At 47.4% G+C, this 26,566-nt stretch overlaps 1 long non-coding RNA gene across 1 annotated transcript; it reads left to right on the top strand.

The window, feature by feature from the left end:
* The first annotated feature begins 2,365 nt into the window (after positions 1-2,365).
* LOC116862074 lies at positions 2,366-24,840 on the top strand. The gene is made up of 3 exons (XR_004381588.1): positions 2,366-2,543; positions 23,386-23,552; positions 24,743-24,840. It is a non-coding gene; the product is annotated as an uncharacterized LOC116862074 (long non-coding RNA).
* Positions 24,841-26,566: the final 1,726 nt, after the last annotated feature.

Genomic DNA, 26,566 nt, shown 5'->3' with positions numbered 1-26,566 from the left:
CTTTATAGGTCTTGGATACTAACCTTTTATCTGATACGTCATTTGCAAATATCTTCTTCCATTGTGTTGGTTGTTTTTGGTTTTGTTGACTGTTTCTTTTGCTGTGCAAAAACTTTTTATCATGATGAAGTCCCAATAGTTCATTTTTTCCTTTGTTTCCCTGGTCTTTGGAGACGTGTCTAGCAAGAAGTTGCTGCAGCTGAGGTTGAAGAGGTTGCTTCCTGTGTTCTCCTCTAGGATTTGATAGATTCCTGTTTCACATTGAGGTCTTTCATCCATTTTGAGGCTATTTTTTTGTGTGGTGTAAGGAAATGGTTCAGTCTCATTCTTCTGCATGTGGCTGTCCAACTTTCCCAGCACCATTTATTGAAGAGACTGTCTTTTTTCCATTGGACATTCTTTCCTGCTTTGTCGAAAATTAGTTGGCCGTAGAGTTGAGGGTCTATTTCTGGGCTTTCTATTCTGTTCCATTGATCTACGAGTCTGTTTTTGTGCCAGTACCACACTGTCTTGATGATCACAGCTTTTAATAGAGCTCAAAGTCTGGGATTGGGATGACACCAGTTTTGGTTTTCATTTTTAACATTCCTTTGGCTATTCGGAGTCTTTTCTGGTTCCATACAAATTTTAGGATTATTTGTTCTAGCTCTGTGAAAAAAGTTGATGATATTTTGATAAGAATTGCATTGAATGTATAGATTGCTCTAGGTGGCATGGACATTTTTACAATATTTGTTCTTCCAATCCATGAACATAGAACATTTTTCCATTTGTATCTTCCTCAGTTTCTTTCATGAGTGTTCTGTAGTTTTCTGAGTACAGATCCTTTGCCTCTTTGGTTAGGTTTATTCCTAGGCAACTTATGGTTTTGGGTGCAATTGTAAATGGGATTGAGCCCTTAATTTGTTAGCTTTCTAATAGCCAGCTCCCTGGGTCCATAGGCCAAAACTAACCAGTTAGTTGCTCTATTAAACTCTCTTTGATAGCAAGACCATAAAAATGTCTTCTTTTGAGTTATTATAGAGAGGAGCTGTGTAAAAAAAAAAAAAAAAACGTACTGTGTTTCTCGGAGAGAAAACAGTGACAAGTTCAATAGTACTTCCTTGAGGACAGGCTGAGACCCAATTCAGTGGCACTATTCAGTGGAAGGCTGATTTCCTGGGCTCAGACTGGGTGATTTGATATAGGATGAATAAATATATGATGATAATCCAGTTAACAGAGTGTTATAATGGGTGTCACAGTATGGGGGAGGGTGCGCTTATATGACAAAATCAAGTGGGAAAATTGGAGATGACAAAAACATAAAAATATCAAATTATATGTAGAAAATTGTCAGAGTAGAATTCTCTAAAATGTTAACAGTAAAAACAAAACCAAAACAAAACAAAACCACAAACAACCAAAGTGGTTATACCATTTTATACTCTCATCAGTAAAAATGAGACTTCCAGATGCTCCATATTCTCACCTTACTTGATTATCATTACTATTTTAAAATTTCAGTCATGTTAGTAGGTATGTGATAATACCTAATTCTGGTTTTAATTTATATATATATCTGTTGTATCAATCTGGTAATGGAGCATTTTGTTAGGTGCTTATTGCTATGCTTTGAGTCTACTTAGTTTCATTTGTGTGTCTATCTTTATTGTGATATCACATTGTATTGATTATTGTAATAATCTTGTAAGGAATCTTCAAGTTAAAAATTTTTTCAAAAAAATAAAAAATAAATAAAATGTTAAAAGTAGTTATTTCTCTATATTTGGGGTGCGTTTGGCTTTTCTCTCTCTCTCTTTAGTTGTCCAATGGGAAATACAAGGGGGGGGGGCGTATTCTTTAATGATTGGCGTAAAACGCAAGGCGAGCGGGACAAGCCTAGCAGGATCTCTCAGGCCCTAACCCACCGCCCCGGACGCCCTGTTTCCGGTCCAAGCACCCACGGGCCGCGCGATCCAGGCGCCCTTTGGAGCGGCCCGCCGAGACGCGAGGTCCTCCGAGCAGCCTAGAGAGGACGCGGAAGTTGGCTGGGGGCGGGGCCGAGGCCCTTGCCAGTCGAACAGACATGTAGTTTCACTGGTCCTGTGTGGTCGGTGGCGAGTGAGCCGCGGAGGGTTGCAGTCTCCTGTTTTGTCCTGTGTTCTCCCGTTTACCTCACCTAGCCATGCCGCCAGCGCCGGAGGGGAGTGGGTGCGGGTCCCGGGTTCCCCGGCGGAGGTCGACGCCAGCAGTGTCTCTCCTCGTGCCCGGGGTGGTTAGGGCCGTGCCAGCTTCTGTGTACCACCCCCCACACCCCCAAGAGCGACTCCTCAGACGCGTCCACCCCCCACTCCTCAAGTTCCCGGCCTTCCTTCTTCGAGGAGCAGGTGCTGCGACGACCCAGCGTCAGAGTGCACAAAACCTCCTGTTGCCAGGGCCGGTGCCCTTCGACGATGTGGTCCTGGGCTTCAGAAACAAAGAGTGCAGTCGCCTGGACTGGCCCGAGAAGGCTCTTTACACGAACGTGATATTAAAGAATTACGGAAACGCCATGGCACTGAGTAAGAACTCTCCTGGTTAGACTGTCCGATTCGAAGGCTTAAGTGCAGCTTCTCACTAACTGGGGCGACTTCTCCGCATTTCCCTTCTCATGTGTTGTGGAACGCTTCCGGGTCTGGAGAGCTTCCCGAGCTTCAGACTTTCCTAACAACAGAGCTCAACCTTCTGTTTTGGGGTTTTATTTCAATGTTTATTTCTTCCTTATATTATTTTTCTATTTACTTATTTTAAAGATTGATTTGAGAGAGAGCACACGAGTGGGGAAGGGGCAGAGGGAGAGAATATGAAGCCAACTCCCGCTGAGCCAAGAGCCCCACGTGGAGGGGGGCTTCATGCCCTGAGCCATGAGATCACAGCCTGAGCCGAATCCAGAGGCGGATGCTTAACCGACTGAGCCACCCACAAATTCCCCTATACTGTTTCTTTTTATGCTAGAGGAAAGGCTTGGAATTTGCATGTCTCTTGGTTTGAAATGCTCCTTACTGGTAGGGCAAGCCCTCTTTCCGTGCAAGTGCTCTGGATGGAGCTGTATAGGCCCCAGTCCCCAGTATTTTGACAGAGAGCCTTGAAGTGCTGCTGGGCCCTGAGGCAAGATAATTAATTCTCCCCCCTCTCCCTCTCTTTTTCCTAAATAAACTCTACCTCCAATGTGGGGCTCGAACTCACAACCCCAAGAATAAGAGTCGTTAAACGTGGGCAGTTTTTTTAAGCATTGTCAATTCTTGCCTTTCTCACAGCTAGAGTTCTGCATAAGCACTCTCCACAGCAGGATCCCAGGCCTGGGACTGACTGGTAGCTTTCGGGATTGGCTGCCCGCTGCCACTGTCTTTTCATTCCAGACACACGAAAAAGATGGGCCACCAGGCCCATTCGGGCCTCAGAGTATATTTTGCCCTATAAAACATATTTCTCCAGCTTCCCTCAAATATAGGAAATGAGTCTTTGGTTCCTTTTGCCACTATAATCCTGTATCAGAATGATTTAATCAGATTAAATTTCGAGGGACATTAAGGTAGAAGATTCCCATCTGGAGTTTGCCAGCCCCCTGTATTTTATAGTTAGAAAGAGTCCCCCAGTATAAGTGTTGGAGCAAGTATGTACGAATGGGAGTTGAAATCCACCCTTGATTACGAAAGGGTGGTAGAAAAGAGATTCGCAGGGTAGCTGGAAAACCAGCAACACAAACCAGGCTTTCTACCCATTTTCTGTATTTCTGTGGTGAGCAACAGAAAAACCTTTCTCCGAGAAGCTTTTTTTAGGTTAGAGTGGACAGCAAGGTAGTGGGAAGCTGGGAAGTATACAGTTGGTCATGGGAAAAGAGGAAAGAAGGAAGTAAATGGAATATCTAGAGCCAGTGGGTGAGCGCCAAGGGGCAGGAATGAGGACAGTTAGCCTGCCTGGAGTCATGAAATCAGGGCCCTCGTCAGCAGGGTTGCCCTCATTCCCTGATTCCTCAACGTGCTGATCCTTTTTCTTGCCCACGAATAGGATTTTCAGTCTATAAAACTGAAGTGATAAGCCACTTGGAAAGTGGTGAAGCTTGTGTATCTGGGCTGGGCAAAGAACCATAGCGGGATGAGTACAGGAAGGCCCTTGGGACCCCTGTCCTGCTCTGCCTTCAACTTGTACCCATTACCGAAGGAATTCTAGCGCTTGTGAATTCTTTTGTTAAGAATATAGGTTCAGGGGCACCTGGGTGGCTCAGTGGGTTAAGCCTCTGCCTTCAGCTCAGGTCATGATCTCAGGGTCCTGGGATTGAGCCCCACATCTGGGTGCTCTGCTCAGCAGGGAGCCTGCTTTCCTCTCTCTCTCTCTCTCTCTGCCTGCCTCTCTGCCTACTTGTGATCTCTGTCTGTCAAATGAATAAATAAAATCTTAAAAAAAAATAGGTTTATTCTAGTTAGTTTTCTCCTCCTGGCTTAATTTATTTTATTTATTTATTTTTGGGTCATTTCACTATTACCAATGACTATCCAAGCCTTTTCCCTCAGGTCCGAACTGTGGTTCAGAGTTACTGCAAAGTAAGGCTTAAGATGGATTTCTTCCCACCCTCCTTGGTTCCCAGTGAACTTAGGATTTCTAAAGTGAGTAGAGTTTAGTAGCATTTATAGGGTCCCCCCCCAGATGTTATTAATTAATTAATTTTTATTTTAAAAGTAATCTCTGGGGGCACCTGGGTGGCTCAGTGGGTTAAAACCTCTGCCTTTGGTTCAGGTCATGATCTCAGGGTCTGGGATCGAGCCCCACATCGGGCTCTCTGCTCAGCGGGGAGCCTGCTTCTCCTTCTCTCTCTGCCTGCCTCTCTGCCTACTTGTGATCTCTCTCTCTCTGTGTCAAATAAATAAATAAAATCTTAAAAAAAAAAAAAAAGTAATCTCTGTGCCTAACATGGGGCTCAAACTCATGACCCCGAGATCAGGAGTCACATGCTCTACTGACTGAGCCAGCCAGGTGCCCCTAGCTCTTAGAGTTTTTACGTGTTCTGTTTAAAATCTTTCTTTCTTTCTTTCTCTTTCTTTCTTTCTTTCTTTCTTTCTTTCTTTCTTTCTTTCTTTCTTTCTTTTTTTGAAAACAGAGGCAGAGTAGAGAATGGGACTTTGGCTCTGAACCCCCTCAAATTCTCAGTACCCTCATGTTCAGATAAGCCTAGTGGCCTCTCTTCCGACAGTGGACTGAGAAAAGGTGTCTGCGTGATGGCAATGGGACCTCCAACCCCCCTTCCTCACCTCTGTCCCCTTAGTGAAATCACTGGGACTTCTCATCCCTCCAAACAGGAAGAGGACTGGAAAGTGATCTTGACACGACCAGCTGTATTGCCTATAGAAGGTGAAGACCTTCCGTGGTTGCTCGAAGGGCCAAGAGCTCATTCCTGCTCTCTCCTGGTTGCTGTGGGTTGGGCCCTGGCCCCAGTGCAGGATCCATGTACTTCCTATGACCCAGACAGCTTGGCTCAGGCCTTGCAGAGATCTGCAAAAGGCAAATAGAATAACTTTAGCCACCAGACATTGAAACAGTTGGCTCTTTATTGCTGATAAAGTTAAACATTTGATTGTCCAATCCTGTTTGAAAACAAAATCCAATAAAGCCAGTGTTTTTTAATTCATTTTTATCTCCATGCTCTAATGAGTAGATCAGCTTTCTAATAATGATCCTCTCCTGGCTTAAGCATGAAAAATCGCATCTTCCAAAAAAACCTAGCATATCTATTTAAATAGTGCTACCAGGACTACAGATTATTATCGTTATTTTAAAGATTGTATTTATTTATTTATTTAGAGAGAGGGAGTGTATGCGAGTTGGGAGAGGGGCAGAGGGCGAGAGACTCTCAGGCTGACTCTGAGCTGAGCACAAAGCTGGAGGCAGGGCTCGATCTCTTGACCCTGGGATTATGACCTGAGCCAAAATTAAGAGATGCTCAGCCAACTGCCCCCCCCCGACACCCATCCAGGACTACCAATTATTAAGTAAGCAATCAGGGTTACAGACTTTAAAGTCTTTAAAATTTATAGACTTTAAAGATTACTTTCCCAGGATGTATTAACAATGTCTGAAGTCCAGGAGTCTTGAAAGACTCCTTAAAAATCACCTTATTAAGGGGCACCTGAGTGGTTCAGTCAGTTAAGTATCTGCCTTTGGCTCAGGTCATGATCTCAGGATCCTGGGATTGAGCACCACTCCCCCTTGGGCTCTCTGCTCAGTGAGGAATCTGCTTTTCTCTCTGCCCCTCCCCATTGCTCTAGCTCATTCGCTCGCGCGCTCACTCTCAAATACATAAAAGCTTTAAAAAAAATAATAACCTTAGCAAGAACACTTTTGGGACATTGAATAGTGCTTGCTTTTCTGCAGCTGTTAGGAGAACAGAGAAATATTTTTCCCGCCTGATCTTGCTGAGACTTTTTTCACCAGTAGTTGGGGAGTTCTGTGGTTTCAAAGCCAGACTTGGAATTCTGTTAATTAGTGCAGGAGGAGGCAAAAGAGAGGCAAATTGGAGAAGCTAAAAATTCACAACATAGGAAGAACGCTGAATAGGATAATTATCAAACGGACCATGGGAAAGTAATGGAGTCCTGTTTTCCAGCTGTAGAATTTGGAAGACACTTGTTAGGTAGAATGCACATCAATTTCAGTCCCAGCTGGCATCAGCTATGGACTGGCCTTGGGCCTGTAATCATGGCCTCCTCTCATTACTACACTGGTAGCTTCTGAGCCAGTGGCTGACCTGTAACCCCTGGAGTCCAGTGAGGAAAGGGGAACAGAGGTTCACTGGTGGGACAGCCCCTGACCCCACTGAGTCCTGAATAGCCCCCTTACTTCCTCCTCCCTGAGGCTGGTGTGGTATCAGGGATCTAGGAAGAGACCAGCGACTGAGAAATCAACGGATGTCTACTGCCTTTCCTTTTGCAAGTCTTCTACTCTATCAGCTCTGGGGACTGGGGCCCCTCATCCTGGCTGTAGAGCTCTGGCTTTCAGTCCAAGGATTCCAGAGAGGAAGATCCCAAACTTTTGTGGGGAGTAAGCCCTTGAAATAGGCCTTCTGGATTATTTACTAGTATGCGGTGGTTTGAAAAGAGTGGTTTCCTCCTGCCATGCAAGTAGATGGTTGTCAGGTGATGAGCTGGAATTTACCCGAGGCCTTAGGGAACCCCTCGATTTTAATCAGGTAGCTGTATACCCCTCTGTGTTTCAGGCATTTCTAGTCAAGACCCAATGTCCCGGTGTGATTATCAACAGCATTCCTTTCTATTCTAAGAAGTAAAAAGTATCCCCATTGTGACAATAAATCATGCGGTCCCTGGGATTGTCAGACAGCTCACATTTGCTACAGGATTAGTTCCCACCCTCTGAATTCTCTCCCCAGTCCTTCTGACTGGAACCAGTCAGACCAGCTTGCCTGCCTCTGTGACACAGCCACTGATGCGTGAGGAGAGGAACTGACCGTTGCTGTGTGTTTTAGCAACGTCCTACCCCAGGGGACGCTGACAGATATCTGAAACCCAGTTGTAAACACCCTGAAGAGAAGGAAGCATTGAGGAGGGTGGCCTGTCAACACCTGTCACTTTCCAGTCACTTTAAATTGCTTTTTTCCGAGGCTCCTTGATAGCAAGGACCAGGCAGCTCCAGGGTAGATGTGAGCTGTTAGGCCAGTGCCCGCTTTTATTATTATTATTATTATTTTCATTTTTAAAGCTTTGATTTATTTATTTTACAGAGGGAGACACAGCGAGAGAGGAAAGCACAAGGAGGAGCAACTGGAGGGGGAGAAGGAGGCTTCCTGCTGAGCAGGGAGCCGATGCTGGGCTTCATCCCAGGACCCTGGAACCATGACCTGAGTCAAAGGCAGACACTTAACAACTGAGCCACCCAGGCGCCCCTAGTGCCCGCTTTTAAAATAAGCTGAATTGGGGCGCCTGGCTGGCTTGGGCAGTAGAACATGCAACTCTTGATCTTGGGTTGTGAGTCTGAGCCCCACACTGGGTGTAGAGCTTACTTAAAAATAAAATGTTTGCGGGCGTGTGGGTGGCGCAGCCAGTTGGGCATCCAACTCTTGATTTCGGCTCAGGTCATGATCTCAGGGTTGTGGGATTGAGCCCCGTGTTGGACTCCGTGCTGGGCGTGGAGCCTGATTGAGATTGTCTCTCTCCCTCTGCCCCTCCCTCCACTCATGTGCGCTCCATCTCTCTCACTCTAAAAAATAATAATAATAAAAACTTTAAAAAAAATTTATACCTTGGTGATACAGTTAGTTAAGCATCCCAGCTCTTGGTTTCAGCTCAGGTTGTGATCCCATGGGTTGTGGGATTGAGCCCTGCATTGAACTCTGTGCTCAGTACGGAGTCTGCATAAGACTCTCTCCCTCTCCCTGTGCTCCTCTCCCCTACCCAAGCTCTCTCTCTACGATAGACAAATCTTAAAAAAAAAAAAAAAAAATGGGGCACCTGGGTGGCTCAGTCGGTTAAAGCCTCTGCCTTCGGTTTAGATCATGATCCTGGGGTCCTGGGATTGAGCCCCGCATCGGGCTCTCCCCTCCACGGAGAGCCTGCTTCCCCCTCTCTCTCTGCCTGCCTCCCTGCCTACTTGTGATCTCTGTCTGTCAAGTAAATTAAACACACACACACACACACACATATATTTATATGTATGTATGTATAAATTTATATTTAAAACAAATAAGTGGGGTGCCTGGGTGGCTCAGTGGGTTAAAGCCTCTGCCTTTGGCTCAGGTCATGATCCCAGGGTCCTGGGATCGAGTCCTGCATAGTGCTGTCTGCTCAGCGGGGAGCCTGCCTCCCCACCCCCTGCCTGCCTCTCTGCCTACTTGTGATCTCTGTCTGTCAAATAAATAAAATCTTTAAAAGAATAAAATAAAACAAATGAGTTGAGGTACTTCTAGAGAGCCCCTCCCCCCGTGCAGGGAGCCATGGCACCCCCTCCAACTTGTCAGATTCCCAGCTGCTTCATTCACATTTCCATTTCTTCCCTGCTGCCTAAAGACTTGGAAATTTGTGAACTCAGCTCTAAATTTCCCTTTCTGCCTTTGTTAGCTGTTCACAGTAGTGGAAAGGGATGGAGAAGCATACTGGCTTCTCTGGCTGGCTTCACAAGTGGGGTCGCCACAGGTGAGACGGGCCGACCTCAGGCACATACCACCAACTCTCGCAAGAATTTCGGAGCGAATAGCTAGCCTTCACCAAGCAGTTCCCACCTGCCAGGGCCTATTCTGAGCATTTACATCCTGGTAACCTAAAGGTTTCTTTACCTCTACCGTTTACAGGTAAAGAAACCACGGACAGGCTGATTAACTTGCCTAGGATCATCTGAATGAAAATTGAAAAAAAAATTATTGCTGCTTATTTTCTGATTACAATAATTCTTGTTCAGTATTGAAAATTTGGAAAGTACAGAAAAATAAGACCTAGGGGCGCCTGGTGGCTCTGTTGTTAAGCGTCTGCCTTCGGCTCAGGTCATGATCCCAGGGTCTTGGGATCAAGCCCCGCATCGGGCTCCCTGCTCAGTGGGAAGCCTGCTTCTCCCTCTCCCTCTGCCCCTGCTTGTGTTCCCTCTCTCACTGTCTCTCTCTGTCAAATAAATAAATACAATTTTTTTTAAAAAGAAGACCTAAATTCACAAAACTACAGACTAAAACAAGTCATCTCTGATTGTACCCTGAGACATAACCCCATGCTTAGGAAGGTTGTGCCTGAATTTTTTGCCTCTTGAGTAGTTTTTTAAACATAGCTGGGATTACTTGATACTTCTGTTTTATAACCCGATTTTTTATATGCCCTCTATTTGTGGACTTTTTCCTGTGGCAATATCTACTTTTACATCATGTTTTTTAATGGCTGCATCGTCTTATACATACGCACTATAATGAATTTTATTCTTAACTGATTCCCTATTGTTGGGCGTTTATGTAACTTCCAAGCTGTTATAATTAGCCAGCATGCGAATCTACAGTGAGAAATATATCTGGCAAGGGAACTAGACTATTTCTGCAAGTTGGGCACACATCTATTCCCTATAAAAAGGATACAGAAAGTCAAAGTATATCATAGAATTCAAAAAAAGGACATTGATCTTAATAACCCACCTCAGCAAGCTACGTGGTAGCCTGTTAATACACATTTGAAGATGTTTGAGTAAGATTGTCTATGTCACAGCTTTCCAAGTTACATCAAAGACAAAGCCCATGGGCACCTGGGTGGCTTAGTGGGTTAAGCCTCTGCCTTAGGCTTAGGTCATGATCTCAGGGTCCTGAGATCGAGCCCTGCATCGGGCTCTCTGCTCAGCGGGGAGCCTGCTTCCCCCTCTCTCTCTGCCTGCTTCTCTGCCTACTTGTGATCTCTCTCTCTGTCAAATAAATAAAAATAAAAATTAAAAAAAAAAAAGACAAAGCCCAAATCACACACGTCCCGGCCTTCTGATCCTCACCGAAGGAGCCTGAGGAGGGTGGCTTCTGCAGCTGGTTAATCTTGTCTCCCCGGCCTCTCTTAGGGTCCTAAGTGCCTGCCATCTCATCTCCGTGGTCTGAACCTCAACAGTTTACATGGTTATCCATCATCTATTCATACCACCTTGTCATCTTTGTCTCCCGTAAAATACCTCCCATTGCCTTGTGTGGAGAGAATCCATGTGTTTGTAACATCTAAGTATTTGCTTGATAAAAAGTGTGTTCACCTTATTTTTTCAGTTTATTTTTAAAAAGACTTTATTTATTTGAGAGAGAGCATGAGAGTGGGGGGAGAGGGAGAAGCAGACTCCCCACCAAGCAGGGCCCTGATGAGAGGCCTGATGTGGGGCTGGATCCCAGGATTCCAGGTCATGACCTGAGCCCAAGACAGATGCTTAATGACTGAGCCACCCAGGCGCCCCTCTGTATTCGCTTTATACATTCAGGTGAATGCAGAGATTAGTGGGAATCTATTCAATATCCTTTTCTCCTGGAGACATTTGCAAATTGATTTAATGTGTGTCTGTGGGTAATTTTTTGCTTCAAGCAAGACTTTGTTTATTGCTATATGCAGTCATTCAAAAAAAAAAAAATCTTCCCCACACCTCCTATGTGCCAGGTCCTGTTCTAGATGCTTGAGATCATCAATGAACAAAAAAGATAAAAATTCTTCCCCTCATGAATGTATGTGTGAGCGAGTTGGGTGTGGGCATTATTGAATTTCACCGGGTGGCATCCATGTGCTAGAATCTGCTGAGCCAGTCTCTGGGTACAGTTTTAGTTCAGTGTGAGTTTTGCCAGTTTGGTTGTTGTATTCACATTTTAACTAAGCTGTATTCAAAAGACAGCTTAAATTGTGTATGTGTGTGTGTGTGTTTCAATTCTTGAAATGTTCTGGGGCGCCTGGGTGGCTCAGTCATTAGGCATCTGCCTTCAGCTCAGGTCATGATCCCAAGGTCCTGTGATCGAGCCCCTCATCGGGCTCCCTGCTCAGTGGGAAGCCTGCTTCTCCCTCTCCCTCTTATCCTGCTTGTGTTCCCTTTCTCACATGTCTTTCTCTGTCAAATAAATAAATAAATCTTTAAAAAAAAATTCTTGAGGGACGCCTGGGTGGCTCAGTGGGTTAAAGCCTCTGCCTTCGGCTCAGGTCATGATCTCAGGGTCCTGGGATCGAGCCCCGCATTGGGCTCTCTGCTCAGCAGGGAGCCTTCTTCTCTCTCTCTCTCTGCCTGCCTCTCTGCCTACTTGTGATCTCTGCCTGTCAAATAAACAAATAAAATCTTTAAAAAAAAATTCTTGAAATGTTCTTATATACAGAGTGTGGGGAGTCACGCAAGAAGTAAAGAGAGAGAAGGAAGCACACACATATTTCCTTAAACGTGTGTGTGTCTGAACGGTTTCCCCTTAAAGGAAGGATTCTGAAAGGCCCTCCTTGGTTTAGGCTTGCTGTGCCAGTTCAAGTGTATTTTGAGCTGCCTTTGAAGTGGTTACATGTACGTGGGCCTCAAGTGTGACTAGTCTTTGCTCCTTGAGGATCATTTTATCTTGAAATGTAGCCAGAAGTTATTTAGTGGAATCTGAAAACCAAGGAATGACTCAAGCCGGTGGACAGACGTTTAGTCAAATATGTGTGTGATGTTTTTAGGGCCTCAGGAGTCAAGGGTGTGCAACTTACACTCCATGTGAGGCCCCTGGTTGTCATTAGTCGAGCGAAGTTGCATTCGCTTTAGTCGCTATTTTCCTGTTGGCCCACTCCCACTCCTTTTTTTTTTTTTTTTTAGATAAAGTTTATTTAAATAATCTCTACCCACAATGTGGGGCTCGAACTCATGACCTTCGAGATCAAGAGCCACGTGTTCTTCCAACTGAGCCATCCGGGCAACCCAGCAGTTCTTTCTGCTGTTCGATATTATACCTTTTTAAAAAAATTACCTTAAGGCGTACTTCTATGTAGGGTACATGTGTTTTCTACCTTTAAAAACCACCTCTCTTCTTATAAAATGAAATCCATGCAGAATGTGAAAAATTCAGTCAATAAAAGGAAGGTGTAAAGAAGAAAATTAAATGTACTCATAATTCCACCACCTACACTATGAGCATTTTGATGTCTATGCTTCTATCCTGCGGACATTTTTTTTTCTTTTAAGTAGGCTCCATGCCCAGCGTGCAGCCCCACACGGGGGCTTGAACTCATGACCCTGAGATCGAGACCTGAGCTCAGATCAAGGGTCAGACGCTTAACAGACTGAGCCTCCCAGTCGCCCCTGGGCATTTTTTTTTTTAAGATTTTATTTATTTATTTATTTGAGAGAGAGAGAGAGAGCATGAGAGGAGAGAGGTCAGCGGGAGAAGCAGACACCCTGCCAGCAGGGAGCCCGATGTGGGACTCGATCCCAGGACTCCAGGATCATGACCTGAGCCGAAGGCAGTCGCTTAACCAACTGAGCTACCCAGGCGCCCCATCCCTGGGCATTTTTGTGTACTTACATATGCCTACCTATATTAACTTAAAATGGGATGATGATGTATGATTTATGATCCAGTAACAGTTCACTGTGCTTCTTGCTGAGAGCTTTCTGATTTTTTCTTCTAGTCTGTACATCTGGAGTGGTTCCTTCTCGGTATAGTCTCACGGGTAGAGGTTGTTCTTTTGTGTTCAAGAAGTCTGGGGCCGGCAGTTCTGGACAGCGTGGGGGCTCCATGATGTCATCAGTGCCCCCAGGCTCCTTCCGTTTTTTTCATTATCCTCCTTAGCATGTGGCTTCTTTGAGGTCACATTGTGGTCAAAAGAGGGCCCCTGGAGGCCCTGCCATGGCATTCACATTCCAGGCAGGAAGGAAGAGGAAGCTAAAAACTCCCCTTAAAGCCCCAATTCTCAAACCTTGAAATGCGTATGTGAACCAACAGGGGTTCTTATAAAAATGCAGATCCCCAGTCCTAGGTTGGACTAAATGCCTGATTCTGCATTTCTAACAAAATATCACACTTCTTATTTTTTTATATATATTTTTAAAATTTATTATTTATTTATTTGAGAGGGCATGAAAGTGATAAGAGATCACAGAGGGAGAGGGAGAAGCGGGGTCCCCACCGAACAGGGAGCCCCATGCGGGGCTCGATCCCAGGACCCTGAGATCATGATCTGAGCCGAAGGCAGAGGCTTAACCGAATGAGCCACCCAGACGCCCCATGACCCTTTTTTAAATAAGAGGACTTGAAAAAAACCTTCTGGAAGCCCTGTCTAGTGACTTCCTGGCTTCCATTTCATTGGCCAGAACTGGATCATGTAACCAGCTCTGGCTGCGGGAGAGGCTGGAAGATGTGGACTCTTTAGCTGAGCCCTTTGTCACCCTGAATACAAGTGTGTTTCTGTTCGTAGGAAAGGAGGATGGTGTCAGTAGGTGACTCACAGCCTCTGATCACAGTGGAAGAGCTTTCTGAAAAGTCTGTCCTCTTATTTGTCACAATTCATTTTTGGTAGAAAGTATGATTTCCACTGCATACCCTTGATAGAAATTTTTTTTCTGGGGATGTTCTCAGTGAAACCAGAATAACTTCGTAATACATACGAAGGGATGGCCCTTGTCACTCTTCCCTGTTGCAGATTCCCTCTACTGTAGTTTTCCCATTCTGATTTGTGAATTAAGTGGCCTTTGTGAGGAGGGGAGAGATGGGCTAAGAGACTAGCTCTCCTGCTCAGCTTTGCATAATTACTCTGCCTTTACGTTCAGCCTGGTGATGCTATTTTAACTCCAGACGCAGGTATCTAAGATCCTCTGAGATCTGTCATTATTCCAAAATAAAAAGCTAAAAAAAAATCAGCAAAATCCCAATCCAACTGTAAATGGTATTTCTGAGACATTCTTGAATTGTAGGCATGTTCCATGCAAAAAGTTTTTTGGAAAGTCTTTAAAAATTGAAAGAGATCCAAAATATATAAAGTACTCCTACAATGTAGGGGCGCCTGGGTGGCTCAGTAGGTTAAGCATCTGCCTTCAGCTCAGGTCATGATCCCGGGGTCCTGGGATCGAGTTCCCAGCAGGGATTCTGCTTCTCCCTCTCCCTCTGTCTCTCCTCCCACCAACCCCCCGACTTGTCCCCCTTGTGCTCTCGCTCCCACACACTCTCTCAAATAAGTCAATAAAGTACTCCTGCAATTAAAAACAACTCCATCAAAAAATGGGCCAAGGACTTGAGTAATAGACATTTCCCAGAAGAGGTGCTCAGCATCACTAATCATCAGGGAAATGCAATCCAGCCTACAGCAAGATCCGCTTGACACCCATTACGATGACTATTAGAGCAAAACAGAAACTACAAGTGCTGGGGTAGGCTAGTGGAGAAATCATAAACCCTTGTGCGGCCGCTAGGAAAACTGGTCTGGCAGTTCCTCAAAATAATTCAAATAGAATTACCATATGACCCAGCAATTCTGCTTCTTGGCATATTCCCAAAAGAACTGGAAACAGGGACTCTGGTATTTGCACACCCATGCCTATAACAGCCGTAGTGATAATACAGAAGGGGGAAGCGACCCAGATATCCGCCCCTGGGGGACTAGAGAAACGAAACATGGTATCCTTACAATGGAATGTTGCTCAGCCTTTCCAAGGAAGGAAATTCTTTTTTTATTTTAAGATTTTATTTATGGGGGGCACCTGGGTGGCTCAGTGGGTTGGGCCTCTGCGTTCAGCTCAGGTCATGATCTCAAAGTCCTGGAATCGAGCCCCACATCCGGCTCTCTGTGCCCAGCAGGGAGCCTGCTTCCCCCTCGCTCTCTGCCTGCCTCTCTGCCTACTTGTGATCTCTCTCTCTGTGTCAAATAAATAAATAAAATCTTAAAAAAAAAGATTTTATTTATGGGGCAGCTGGGTGGCTCAGTGGGTTAAGCCTCTGCCTTCAGCTCAGGTCATGGTCTCAGGGTCCTGGGATCGAGCCCTGCATCGGGCTCTCTGCTCAGTGGGATCCTGCTTCCCCCGCCCCTCTGCCTGCCTCTCTGACTACTTGTGACCTCCCTTTCTGTCAAATAAATAAATAAATAATAATTTTAAAAAGATTTTATTTACTTGAGAGAGAGAGAGAGAGCACAAGCTGGGAGAGTGGCCAGAGGGAGAGGGAGAAGTAGAGTCCCTGCCGAGCAGAGAGCCTAATGTGATTCGGGGCTCGATCCCAGGACCCCGGGATCATGACCTGAGCCAAAGGCAGACACTTAGCTGACTGAGCCACCCAGGCGCCTCTCAAACGAAGAAAATTCTGCCCCATGCTACAGCGTGGATGAACATTATATTAGTGCAGTATTAGGACATTGTATTAATGCAGTAAGAGAGTCACAGAGGACAAATACTGTTTGAGTCCACTTATGAGGAGGTACCTCGAGGAGCCAACTTCACAGAGACGGAAAGTAGAGCAGTGATTGCCAAGGGCTGGGGGGAGGTTATTGTTTAATGGCTGTGAAGTGTCCCTTTGGGCAGATGAGAAAAGTTCTGGAGAAGGTTGCAGAACAGAGTAATTTTAATACCATTAAAATTAATAAATTTTACTTAAAATTTAAAAATTACTACAAAATTACTTATGCTTAAGAATGACTACATATATTTTATGTTCTATACATTGTACCACAACTTAAAAAAAAAAAAAAAGAGTGGTTGTGGGTCACCTGGGTGGCTCAGTTGGTTAACCTTCCGGCTCTTGGGCTCAGGTCATGATCTCAGGGTCACGGAATTGAGCCCCATGTTGGGCTCTGCGTGGGCTCTGCGCTCAGTGGGGAGTCTGCTTGAAGATTCTCTCCCTCTGCCTCTCCCCTGACACACTCTCTCTCTCTCATAAATAAATGCTTAGAAAAGAGAGTGGTTGCTGGTTGGGCTTGGATTTTCAGACTGAGTGCCACAGAGCAAAGCCATGAGCAGCCACAGCCCGGCTATGACGTGAGTGAGAAAGAGGTCTTTGCTCTTGTTTGTAAAAAACTCAAGAAATAAATACATTTTATGTTCATAGCCTAGCATAATAAAAAATATTCGAGAGAAAATCTTTTTCATTAAACTCTTTGTGTAAAAATAAATGTGGAAAGTGAATGGATATCTCTCTTAATCCTTTCCTTCAAGAATTTAGAATAAATTCATTCCGATTTTCTGTAAGCTTGTATGTTTTTTGCAAGCATCAAGCTGAAATTTGGTTTCCCACTTATAGCACCTTACTGCGTCTTGACACACTTCCAGGTCTTTCCATATAAGTCTACTTTATTCTCTCTATAGCTCATGGTATTTCACTGCCGAGACGTGCCATGTCTCCCTGATTATTGATTATTTGTGACACTTAGCTGTTTACTTACTTAGGGGCCCAAGTCCAGATTGTTAGGATATATGTGGGAAGATTTTTAAATGCTAAAGTGAAACCCAGGGGCGCCTGGGTGGCTTAGTGGGTTAAAGCCTCTGCCTTTGGCTCAAGTCATGATCCCAGGGTCCTGAGATCGAGCCCAGCATCGGGCTCTCTGCTCGGCAGGGAGCCTGCTTCCTCCTCTCTCTCTCTCTCTGCCTGCCTCTCTGCCTACTTGTGTTCTCTGTCAAATAAATAAAATCTTAAAAAAAAAAAGTTAAAAAAAAATAAAATAAAGTGAAACCCACTTGTCTTCCTCAGGAGGGATGCTGGGTACTTACTGTCCATTGTTGCCTCAGAGTCTGGTTTCTGAAGCAGATTTAAATGTAGGGTCAGAACTGTAAGGCTGTGCGCACTCCCCCTTCTGGAAATATTCCTGCCTTGTGTGTTTGGTCCCTCCCCGGACATTGGGAATGGGTCGGTGTATAAGACAGAGGACCAGCTCTTTTTTCTTTTTTCTTTTTTTTGGTTCTCAGAAACTTTCCCCCAGCCTCTACTGATTGTGGCCCTGAAGTCCCCAGCCTCTGCAGAGGGAAGTCCTGAGGCCCGGTCACGGCAGTCATGGCAGCCATGGTGGCCATGGCGGCCGCAGCCCTAGCCCTTGGGTCTGGTAAGCTTTGCTTCCTTCCGCTGCTTCACAAGACCTTGCCTGGCCACCTAATTGATTCCTTCCTGTGGTATAATAAATATATTTGGTCTTTGGCCCTGATTCCTAGCACTGAGCTCCTAAAAACCTTGGAATTTCCTGGGTGATAGGATTGTCTCTTGTTACTCTTAAGGATTCCCCTTCCAAGTCCACAGGAGTTCATGCTGACAAGGCAGGTAGGGTCCCTGGCTAGGCTCAGGGTGGGACTGGTCACCAGAGAGACCGAGTAATTGGAGGGTTGCAATTTTCAGCCCCACCTGCCAGCCTGTGGGAAGGGAAGAGGACTGGGTGTGAGCCTGGGAAGAGCTGCTGGGCAGGGAGATTTGATGAGTGCTTCCAGTTTGATGAACAAGAACACGTCCATTTGCCGGGCGATGGCAGAGACTGAGTCCACCAGGGACAGAAGCGCCTATGCTCTGCTTATGTATCTCTTCACGTAGAGCTGTGTAGTCATATCTTTCAATACCCTCTGTAATAAACTGGCAATAGTAAGTAAACCGTTTTCCTGAGTCCTGAGAGCGGCTCTGGCAAATTAATCGCACCTGCGGAGGGGCTCCTGGGAACCTCTGATTTAGAGCCGGTCAGTCAGAAGTGCAGGTGACAACTTGGACTTGGAGATTGGCATCCAAAGGGTCTGTGGGCCAGTGGAACTGCACCCTTAATCTGTAGGATCTGATGCGCTCTCCACGTAGACAGTGTCAGAGATGAGTTAAATCATGGGACTCCCTTGGGGTACCTCGCTGGCTCAGTCAGTGGAGCGTGTGACTCTTGGGATTGTGAATTCAAGCCCCATGTCGAGTGTAGAGACTACTTTAAAAAATAATGATAATAGAAAGTTTAAAAAAATTAAAAAATAAAATATTAAAAAAAAATTGTAGGGTGCCTGGGTGGCTCAGTCAGTCAAGCATCTGCCTTCGGCTCAGGTCATGATCTCAGGGACCTGGGATTGAGCCCCCACATCACATCGGGCTCCCTGTTCAGTGGGGGGTCCGCGTCTCCTTTTCCCTCTCCCTTTGCCTCTCCCCCTACTTGCGCACATGCACTCATGCTTTCTCTCCCTCAAAGAAAGAAATAAAATCTTTTAAAAACATTGCAGGACACCCAGCTGGTGTTGCAGAACTGTTTGGTGTAGGGGCACCCCCCGAACACACACATATTTGGTGACCAAAAGTACTGAGAGCAGGGGAGGGAAATACAGTTTTCCCTTGCACCTTCATTGCCACTGCATTTGCTTGACCACAGCAGCCCTAACCATCCCTTTCCCTGCTGGAAGACTCTTGTCTTGTTCCATAGCTGTCCTTGCTCCTCAGGTATAAACACAGACTCAGAACCACCCCTTCACCGTGCTGAAAAATTCCTCAGGGGTTATTCTTTTAGTGGCAGCAGATCCTGTGTTTGGGGATTGGGTGACCTCTGAGGATGTGCGAGGCCCCGGGCATACTCGTCACTCACAGGGACTAGCATTGCCTAACCCTTCCGAGAGGAATCTCCATTAAGACATGACGGAGAGAGGGGCACTTGGGTGGCTCAGTGGGCTCAGTGGGGTAAAGCCTCTGCCTTCAGCTCAGGTCATGATCCCAGGGTCCTGGGATCGAGCCCCGCATCAGGCTCTCTGCTCAGCAGGGAGCCTGCTTCCTCCTCTCTCTGCTTGTGATCTCTGTCTGTCAAATAAATAAATAAAATCTTAAAAAAAAAAAAAAAGACATGACGGAGAGGGACATCTGGATGGCTCAGTCAGTTAAGCGTCTGCCTCTGGCTCAGGTCATGATCCCAGGGCCCTGGGATTGAGTCCCACATCAGGTTCCCTGCTCCACGGGGCGCCTGCTTCTCCCTCTGCTTGCCTCTCCCTCTGTCTGCTGCTCCCCCTGCTTGTGCTCTCTCTCTATGACAAATAAATAAATAAAATCTTAAAAAAAAAAAAAAAAAAGACATGGTGGAGAATTTTGGGAACGTGACCTGACTTGGTTTTAAGATTTTGAATCCTTGTTAGCTGCCTGGTCCCCCTGCTTCCCATAGTTGGGTTCTGATACTTCCCTTGCTGGAAATGGGCACATTTCCTGGGATCTGAGTCTACCCTCTCCAGCCCCCAGGTGACCTGTCTTTGTATCGAAGAACTTGACCATGGGAATTCAACTTCCGGCCCGAGATGGCTGTCCCCTTAGAGAGCAGCCCAGCCTGTTAGCATCCCCAGCCGTGTCTGTTTCATGTTGGCAGAGAGACTGTGGCTGCTTTGGGTCCATTATCTCCCTTTTCCTGTTTCCAGTGCTATGAATAGAGTTTTATTTTCCCCAGCCTAATTTGATCATCATCCTGGAACAAGGGGGAGCATGATAGCTACCAGATCTGCCGGCCGCTGCGGATGGAGGGCTTCGCTCACACTGGTGAGTGAGGGGAGTCCACCAGCGTCCCTCCTGAGGCAGCTCCTGCCTGTGTGCCTTCAGAAACATTGACGCACCAAGGGCAGAACGCTGATTCAGATGAGTCCTCGTTTTCTCTTGTTCTCTCAGCCACTAGGGGGAAATCGTATAGAAACTTCTACAGGAATACCCTAGTGCGCCTTTCCTCTCCCCTGGGTTAGCCATCAGCACCCAGAGGACATCGGCTGATGCCCCTGCCTCTGCCTGGTCTGTCTGCGGGCAGTGAAGACCCCAAGGAAATTCGCCAGCAGCCATTCCCCTGTACCTGCTGCTGTGTCGTCTTACCCCTTTCCTTCTGGGGACTCACTTCGTCTCCACACATCAGCTGACTTCCTGTTCACCCCCTATGTGTTTTGCCCGGCCCTTCGTTTCTCCCTCCCACTCTCTGTGTGTTACCAGCACACTCGGCCTTCTCCGGCCTTCTCCATCTGCTGCCTCTTGGCCTGGTCCAAGCCCCCTTCCCTCCCTTCCCACGGAGGCATGGGAGGATGAGGGCCGCACCCCAGCATTCTCTCTTCACTGGTTCTGTTCTCAGGTTGGTTTTGGTGCACAGGGGCTACCCGTGGCTTTCCTCTGGTCATGGCATGCAGGTGTTTTTCTTTGTCAGGCCTTGAAGAAAGCGGAGCTGGGAAGGTAGAGTCAGCTGGGAAGCAGGGCATTTCCAAGGATGCTAAGTGGGGAGGGAAGGCGTGGGGAAAACTCCCAGAGGCTGGGACCCAGAGGTCTAATTTTGTTGAATCCCCTGAGTCCCGAGAAACCACAAGAAGTCTTAGGAGAAAAGATCCTTCAAGTATGGCAAGTGCGGGAAGAGGTCCACTGGGAAGTCACGACTTACTGCTGAGCGGAAAATCTTCTGGAGAGAGGTTTGCGCTCTCCCGTTCCCATGGCCCAGAGAAATTGCCCTTGAGAACAGTCTGATGGAGGGAAGGAGCATGAAGAAGCCCCGAGAAACATACACATTCTGGTGGATCCGTGTACTCACACCAGCGAGCGCCACACCTGCAGCGAGTGTGGGAAGGTGTGTGTCCAGGGCTCCGACCACCGGCCGCAGACAGAAGGCCTGTGAATGGGAGCAACATGGCAAAACCTTTAGCTCCAGCTCCCAGCTTCCGACACAGGGAAGAAGTGTCCTGAGCACTGAGGGTGGAGAGAAAGCTCTAGAAGTTAGTTGCTCAGGCTACTCATTGGTCCTTCATAATCGACAAAGCTCTGTGAATGTAATCGATATAGAAGAACTTTCCAAGACAACGAGGCCCTTTCTCCTTTTCTTCCTGATGGGAAGAAGTATGGTGTATCTGTAAGGTATGTGGAGGGGCCTCTTCTCAGGAGGCTGACCACACAGCCCACGCTGGAGAAAAAGCCATAGAGGCCACAGAGAGAGCGGTCCCCACCTCATCACACACCAGAGCGTTCACACCCCAGCTGGGCCATCTGTGTGCAACAAGAGTGGAGGGCTTTTCTGTATTATGTTCACTACTGTGCCCCACAGAGTTCACCCTGTAGAGAAGCCCCACAAATGCCAACGCTCCCAACACTGGGTTCCTCTGAGTAGCCTCTGGAGGAAAGCCTTTTACCTGTGGCGAGTCGGGGACGGTGTTCAGGGAGCAGCCCTGTGTCTTCACCCATCAGACTCTTCCTGTTCCAGAGAAGTCTTACGAGTGCGAGAGGCCTGGAAAAGCCTTCAGCCAAGCCCAATGGAAGGGCCCATCGAAGAGTCCACACAGGACAGAAACCTGGGAGTGTTGCAGATGTGGGAAGGCCGTTAGGAGAAATCCCAACCTTACTGGTCATCAGAGACCCCATTCAGGGAGAGGCATTGACGGGGAGGGAGGAGGGCCCAACGGTGTTTAGCAACCATGGAGACTGTCATTCACATAGTAGGTTTCATAACCGTTTCCAAGCCCGGGAGTGTGACCAGTGGGAAAGCAGGAAAAGATCACCCCTTCCTCTCTACCGGAATGGATGCAGGAGACCAATGGTGCAAACCCAGCAAGGAAGGGGAAGCCTTCCCTGTGGCTAATTTCTGAGCACGGGTCACTAAGCTGTTTCTGTAAAGCTGGAGAGTAAAAATGTTCAGCTTGGGGTCTGTCCAGCCTCTGTGGTCGCAACTCAGCTCTACTGTTGGAGCAGAGAAGCAACCGCAAGTCTGTATGCCAATGCGGGTAGCTGCTTTCCAGCATGATTTGCTTTACGAAAACGGAGAACTGACCCAATTTGGCCCACAGATCCTACTTTGCCAGCCCCTGTTCCAGAGAGAGAGCCTCTCGAGAAGCCTTGATAATCAGAGGGTGGAGTCACTAGACGGGATTTCTAATGCCGAGCAGTCTTGGAACAGCAGGGTCACTGGAGCGGAACCTTCTGGGGGGGGAGGGGGGCGGTGCTCCAGTCTCGTGAGAGGGGCGGTGGGAGAGGCATGAAAGATCCAGAAACCTGGGTTTTGCCATAAAATAGCCGAAGGACCAGCACGCAGTCACTCAGAAGTCACAGGGCTTTTATGAGAAGAACAAGAGCATATATCCAAGAGTGCTTCCAAAGTGAATATGGTAAACACACAGACACACACACACACACACACACACACGTTGAAGTAATTTCTGCGCTGAATGTGGGTCTCGAACTCACGATCCCAAGATCAAGAGTCGCACACACGCTCCACTGACGGAGCCAGCCAGGTGCCCCGCTCTGGTGAACGCATTTAGAATGTTGATCTGTGTGAAAAGATGTTACTCTTCCTCCAAACAGTGTTTGAGCCCCTGCGGCACCAGATTCCTACAGAGGGAAGTCAAGAGTGTCAGTGTGCGGACAGTGCTTAGAGCTGTGGGACGGAATGATTTCACCAAGGGGACTCACGAGGGTCGTGCTGGGGGCCTCCAACATTTAGCAGTAGGGAGAAGTGGGGCACTCAGTCTGAAAGATTGTGAAAGCGGCCTGTGAAGTAGGAAGACGTTCCTGGGGCCAGGAATGCAGGGAAGGAAGTGTCTGAGGAGGGACGGTCACCTCTGAGTACTGCTGCCCAGCGGGCGGGGGTAGGACTGGGCAGGGACAGTACTGGGCAGGGTCGCTGGCTCTGCTGAGGACCCTGTCTGAGCTCCCTGGGGCTCCCCCAGTACCCAGCACCGGGCCAGCAGCTTAGAACAATAGGAATTCTCAGGGTTCTGGAGGCCAGAGGTCCAAAATCAAGGTACGGGCGGGGCCGGGCTCCCTCTGCGGGCCCTGGGGGATGCTCCTTTGCCTCTGCCAGCTCCGGGGGCTCCCGACGCTCCCTGGTTTGTGGCCATGGAACTCCATTCTCCTCCTGTGTCTTCTCAAGGCCCGCTGTCCCATCCGTGTCGCTCCTGTGGCTCCTAGGACACTTGTCTTTGGATTTAGGGCTTGTCTCGTAATCCAGGATGATCTGGTCTCAAGATTCTTAATTACATTGGCAAACACCCTTTTCCCAAATCTATTCACACTCATAGGTTCCAGGGTTCCAGGATATGGCCGTCACTCTTGCTGGGGCTCCATCCAGTCCGCTCTGGGTTTTGCAGGTGAACTGATGGTAACAAAGCCCGTGATGAAGGGAGCCAGTTCTGGAGAGATCAGGGGCAGAGGCAGCGCGGCCAGCAAGCGAGTCTCAAGCTGGAGGGTAAGACTGAGTCATGCTGGCCTGATGAAAGCTGGGGTCCTCTGATATCCACCCTCTGTGTTGGATGTAGCACACCCCCCACCCCCTGCCACAAGCCATGGCCTTTCTGGAATCATCCTGCAGTGGGCACATTGTATCAGGGTCTTTAGAGGCCTCATGAGCTTGGGTGGGGGGGGAGAGGCGGTGAGGAATAGCGTTGCCAAGGCCCCCCGGGGCAGGCGGTAAAAGACATGAAACTCATAATGGCCCTGCTTCCCTGAGCACCTCTAGAAGGCCTGACGGCGGGGCAGTGGCGGGGGGTTGGTGGGCAGAAGCTGCTTACCTGCAGTCATGGGGCAACTCTCCACACCTCTGCACAACCACGAGACAACTGTCCTCACATTGCTAAACCCACATCCCAAGCTTGCAGGAGAAGAGGTAGTCTTCGTTCTTCTTGAATGCGGGGGCACCCACGGGAGGAGCTGGGCTTGTCATCAGTTCCATATTCAGATCTTCGCCAGTATAGCTCATCCTAGCCAAACGTTTTGCCTAGGAAATCTCCCCCCGCCAAAGATTTTATTTATTTGTCAAAGAGAGAGAGAGAGAGAGCACAAGCAGGGGGAGTGGCAGGCAGAACGGACAGAAGGAGAAGCAGGCTCCCCGCCGAGCAAGGAGCTCCATGTGGACTCAATCGGAGGACACTGGGATCATGACCTGAGCCCAAGGCAGTGGCTTAACCAACTGAGCTACCCAGGCATCCCATGCCTAGGGAAACCTTAAACAGGGACACCAACAGTGGGGTACTTTCGGGAATTGTGTGAGCTGAGGTCATCTCAGCCTTGAACAAAAGAGAACTAAAGAGAACTAAACAGAAGATCCTAGGTGGAGGCCTTGGCCAGAATAGACCATGTTTCGATGTGTAGACAGACGGTGATGGTGAGATGAAGTTTCTCCCTGGAGGGTTAGCACCGGGAGGAAGAGGGTATATGTGTCCTTATTCTCAGACTGAGGTGTTCCCTTTGAGCCACCCGCCCCCAGTTGCTCACTGCCCCGCCCCCACTCAGCCAGCCCTAGGCGGCGCAGTGTGTTACCCCAACCCCAGCCCAAGGCCCTCCACCCTTTGCATTGTCCCTCAGGCCGAAGTCTTCAAACCATCTGACCATCTGATGGAAGCAAACATTTCTTTCTTTCTTCTTCTTTTTTTTTTTAAGATTTATTTATTTTATTCGAGAGGGAGAGAGAGTCTTAAGTTGACACCACACTGACAGTGGAGCCCGACTTGGGGCTTGATCTCACAACCCCGAGATCACAACCTGATCTGAAATCAAGAATCGGACACTTAACTGACTGAGCCACCCAGGCACCCCAAACACTTCTACTTCTGCCTAGGCTCTTGGGGATGTTCACACACAAGCATCATTCTACTCTCTACAAGAAAGTGGGCCAGACTCACACCTGCCTCTGAGGTTTGACGTTGGAGCTGGAATTACTGGACAAGTTTGCTTTCTATGTCAAGGGCCTCTAATGTATTGTCATCAGAATGAGAAATTAAAATACTGAACCAGACATGTTCGATGGTTTACTAACCACAAGTGACTAGTATCTTTTGTAAGTAATGTTTTCAGGATGAGGATTTGGCTCAGCTGATCTCTCTATATATCCATGTCTCTTAAAATTTAATTTTGTGGGATGCCTGGGTGGCTCAGTCGGTTAAGCTGCTGCCTTCGGCTCAGGTCATGATCCCAGGGTCCTGGGATCGAGTCTCACATTGGGCTTCTTGCTCGGCAGGGAGCCTGCCTCTCTCTCCACCTCTGCCTGCCACTCTGCCTACTTGTGCACTCTCTCTCTCTCTCTGACAAATAAATAAATAAAATCTTGAAAAAAATTTAAAAAAAATTTAATTTTGACACACTAGGTCCACATGGTGTATAAAACACAGAGTAAAAACAATTTATAACATTTTTGGCTAAAGAAGAGTTGTAGAAAAGTAGTTTCTAATCCAATCAAATTGGCGTTATTTATTTAACTTTTTAAAAAATTATTTTATTATTTTTATAAGATTTTTATTTATTTGACACAGAGAGAGAGAGAGCACAAGCAGGGGGAGCAGCATTCAGAGGTAGAGGGAGAAGCAGCCTCCCCTGCTGAGCAGGGAGTCCGATGTGGGGCTCGATCCCGGGATCCTGGGATCATGACTCAAGTTGAAGGCTGATGCTTAACTGACTGAGCCACCCAGGCACCCATGGAGTTTTTTTTAAAGCCTAGTTTTAATGAGATTGCCTGAAAGGGTGTATGATCTTGGAATATTTAAGAAGTATCCATTTTGTTGTCCACTGGTGTCCTAATGGCAAAGTGTTTTCCAAATGATGTTTATTTGCAAGCTGTGAACAGGGGGGAGTGTCCCACAGTCACTTGTGGACCTGTCTCCAGGAGTGGAGTGGACTTCATGACCCGGGATTCACGCGGCCCAGAAGGGATACACTGGCTTCCTGCTCCGCTCCTGATACCTGGCCCTCAATGTGTAATCTGAAAAGAAAAACCAGGACGGTTCCTGCTGGATAGACAATGAAGGAGGAAAATCCCCGAAATGCTTTTTCAAACGCAAACTGCTTGGTCTTTCAAATGTCTTTGACCCTGATTCTGTTGTGTTATAAACTGTGACATCTTTGAATTCAAATTTTATTGTTAAGAAAGGCAATGTCCCCTGTTAGGAGGTGCCCTTCTGGGGGAACTTCTTACAGGTGCCCGGGCCGCCTGCACCCACTGCTTGATACAAGGCTTTTTGACCGGTGGCATTAAAGACCTGAGCCTCTGAGCGCAGAGAGCATTCCTTAGTCCTCTTGGTACCTCCAGCCCTGGGTGCAAAGGAATGGAAGGACCGCAGGGCTTTCCTGTGGCCATCAACCCAGTGCCTGGTCCTGGGGGGAGCTGGGCTTGGCAGTCTGCCCATCCCGCTCTTGGACCCTGGCTCAGGGAGGGGGTGGGCAGCTGGCTCCAGCGCCCCGGGTCAGGAAAAGTGAGAGTGCCTGGGGTGC

This window comes from Lontra canadensis, unplaced genomic scaffold, assembly GCF_010015895.1.
Source record: "Lontra canadensis isolate GAN:19392208 unplaced genomic scaffold, GSC_riverotter_1.0 scaffold219, whole genome shotgun sequence".
Lineage (NCBI taxonomy): Eukaryota > Metazoa > Chordata > Mammalia > Carnivora > Mustelidae > Lontra > Lontra canadensis.
This window is presented reverse-complemented; position numbering and strand designations above follow the sequence as displayed.